We start from the raw sequence: 3,564 nt of genomic DNA on the forward strand, positions 1-3,564 counted from the left end.
AAAAATCTTACATTTTTACATCCCTGATTCAAGTCTTAAGTTTTATTTTTTGAGTTTTAATATAAGGTGTGAGGTCCTTTGACTTTTATTTCTTTTTTTCATTAAATTTATGGGGATGACATTGGGAGGTCCTTTTACTTCTAAATGGACATCCTGTTGTTTCCACACATTTGTTTAAAAAAATTCCTCTCTATGGCATTGCTTTGGTTCCTTTGTCAAAAAAAGATTGATCACCTGTTGTGAGACTAGTTCTGGATTCTCTCTTTAGAGTTATTTGTTGGTTTATCCTCCCCTCCACCACTGTCACACTGACTTATGTTTACTGTCACTTTATAAGCTTTAACATGAGGTAGTGTGTTTCCTCCAACTGTACTCTTTTCGCAATTGTTTTGACTCTTCCAGTTTCTAGTACTTTCTCTGTAAGTGTTAGAATCAGCTTGTCTATACCTGGAAAACATCCTGCTGGCGTTTCAACTGGAACTGCACTAAATCTATAGATAAATCCACTGAGAAGGAGCCCAAGGGAATTTACTAATGCCATTTCTCTTTCTATTTTTATTTTTTTAATTTTATTTAGAAAATAAAATTTAACAGGGTGACATTGGTCAATAAGAATACAAACCTTTCAGATAAATATTTCCCTACCATTTGAACCGTTGATTATGTGATAGACCCATCACCCAAAGTCAAATCATTTTCTGTCACCATATATTTGTCCTTCTTTACTTTCTCTGCCTCGCTCCCTACCTTACATTCCCCTCCCCTGATAGCCACTTCATATATATATATATATATATATATCCATGAGTCTCAGTTTTATATCCCACCTATGTTTGAAATCATATAGTTCTTAGCTTTCTGTGATTTATTGATTTCACTATCTATAATATTCACAAGATCCATCCATGTCTCCGAAAATGTCACGATGTCACGTTTTCTATTGGCTGAGTAGTATTCCGTTGTATATATGTACCACATCATCTTACCCAATCCTCTGTTGAGGGACACTTTGGATGTTTCCATGTCATGGCCACTGTGAATAATGCTGTGAGAAACATTGGGGTGCTTGTGTCTTGACATACCAATGTTTTCAAGAATGGGGGTAGATACTCAGTAGAGGGATTGTTGGGTCATATGGTAGTTTGTAGGACTTTGCTCTGAAAATATGCAGAGTTAGAATAACAATCCGGGACAGCGAGGTGTCCTAGGCTGAAAGCCCTGAGCAGATGAAAGTCCAGGGCAGGATTCTGGAGCCTATTGTTCACAAGCCAGATGTGGCTCTTTGATGGCTGCATCTGGCTCAAAAACAAATCTTTAATGAAAAAAATTATAACGTTAAAGATATAAAACATTCTGTGCTCGTTTTGGCAGCACATATACTAAAATTAGAACGGTTCAGAGAAGATTAGCATGGCCCCTGCGCAAAAATGACACGCAAATTCGTGAAGCATTCCATATTTTAAAAATATATATATATGTATAAAACATTCTCATGTATTATAATCCATTCATTTCCTACTGCTCATGTTCATGGTTGTGGGTGGCTGAAGCCAACCTCAGCTGTCCTCCGAGACAACACCAAATTTTTATTGGATAATGCGTAACATACACGGATCGTTGAATGGTTCTCATGGAATTACATTTTAAAATATGTAGTGTTCATGGCTCTCTCAGCCAGAAAGTTTCCCGACCCCTGGTCCAGGGGATTGTCGGGCCCATACTGGAAACAGTGCGTGCTGGAAACAGCACAATGGCAGGATAAGATTCCGTAACACAGAATAATCTCAGAACAGACATTAGAAGTCAGCATGTTCCTTGTCTTTTACTTTACCCCCAAAACTTGTGCTGTCTGCTTCCTTCAGTTATTTGTACTTGCTAATAAATATCTGAGTGAGGTTGGGGATGGGCTTCAGTCTATGGTCTGTTCACAGGGACTGTTGCCTCCCCTTGGCCCCTCGGAGCATTTCATCTGGACCCCCAGGAGTTCATTGTTTCCACGGCAGTACTTCTAGTCTTAATTTTTTGAGGAACCACCATATTTTCTCCCATAATGATTGTACCAGTTTTCATTCCCACCAGCAGTGGATATGGGTTCTCTTTTCCGCACTGCCTCTCCAACACTTATTATTACCTGTCTTGTTGATAACAGCCAATCTAACAGGTATAAGGTGGTATCTCATTGTACTTTTCACTTGCATGTGTCTAATACCTAGTGAAAATGAACATCATTTTGTCTATCTGTTGACCATTTGTATTTCCGCTTGGGAGAAGTGTCTGTCCATGTCCTCTCCCCATTTTTACCTGGATTTTTGCTTGTTTAAGCAAAGCTGTGTGAGTTCTTTATATATTTTGGGTATTAATCTCATGCCGAAGCTGTAGTTAGCAAATATAATTAATCTCCTATTTGCTTGGCTGCCTATTCGCTTTGTTCTCAGTTTCTGTTGCTGTGAAGAAGCTTTTTAGTTTGCTATAGTCCCATCCATTTACTGTTGCCTTTATTTCCCCTGTCTATGAGGTCACATTCATAAATTGTTCTGTACGACCAAGGTCCATGAGTTTTATACCTAGATTCCTTCAATGTAATTGATTGTTTCAGATCTTATATTTATATCTTCAATCGACTTTGAATTGATATTTGTGCAGGGGGACAAGTTGTAGTCAAGGTTCATTCCTTTACTAGGTGTTGAAAAGGTTTTCTTTCTTGATTCGAGTTGTAGTTACACGGATGGTAATATTTGTCAACCAACGTACATGGAACTATACACTTAAAATGGGCAATGAAAAAATACCAACAGGGGCCTGACTGGTAGTGCTCCAATGGATAGTGTCGACCTGGGACACTGAGGTCTCACATGTGAAACCCTGAGGTGCTTTGAGTATAGGATCATCCAGCTTGAGCACAGACTTAGCCGCTTTAGGGAGGGGTTGCTGGTTTGAGCGTGGAATCATTAAAATGATCCCATGTTTGCTGGTTTGAAGCCCAAGATTACTGCCTTTGGCAAGGGGTCACTGGATCAGCTAAAGTCCCCTGGTCAAAGCCGTATGAGGAACAACCAATGAACAACTAAAGTGCCACAAGTACGAGTTGATGCTTCTCATCTCTCTCTCTCTCTCTCTCTCTCTCTCTCTCTCTCTCTCTCTCGCTAACGGGCACGTGCACACAAAAAATAGACAAAATAAAAAAGAAAACACATACACAGAAAACAGGAATCAACATATTGTGGCTGGATTTTTGTTAGACATTATAATAAAAAGAGAAAGTATAATACAGTACACCACTTTGTATAAGCTGAACTTATCGAGTATAAAAATGTGTTTTCAACATAACACTGGGTGTCACGGCGTCATATGTCCGTCACGCCGTAGTCCTTGGAGTGCTGAGCCTGCACGTGCGTGTCTCGTCTGCTACAGTGCAGAACTGAAAACAAGGCTGAGAGGCAAGCAACAGTTTTCTTCTGGTAGAGTCACTTTGCGTCTTAACCAACCTCAACAGTCGTCTCCTCAGACCCCAGTATGAAGTGTGTCCCCTGGCATGTCCCCTTATAGCAGGGGTCTCAAACTCGC

At 39.8% G+C, this 3,564-nt stretch overlaps 1 non-coding gene across 1 annotated transcript; it reads left to right on the forward strand.

Moving 5' to 3' along the window:
* The first annotated feature begins 1,355 nt into the window (after positions 1–1,355).
* LOC136317961 (U6 spliceosomal RNA) lies at positions 1,356–1,462 on the forward strand. Its single transcript, XR_010727949.1, has one exon. It is a non-coding gene; the product is annotated as a U6 spliceosomal RNA (small nuclear RNA).
* Positions 1,463–3,564: the final 2,102 nt, after the last annotated feature.

The sequence above is a fragment of the Saccopteryx bilineata genome, chromosome X (genome assembly GCF_036850765.1).
Source record: "Saccopteryx bilineata isolate mSacBil1 chromosome X, mSacBil1_pri_phased_curated, whole genome shotgun sequence".
NCBI classification, from domain to species: Eukaryota; Metazoa; Chordata; class Mammalia; order Chiroptera; family Emballonuridae; genus Saccopteryx; species Saccopteryx bilineata.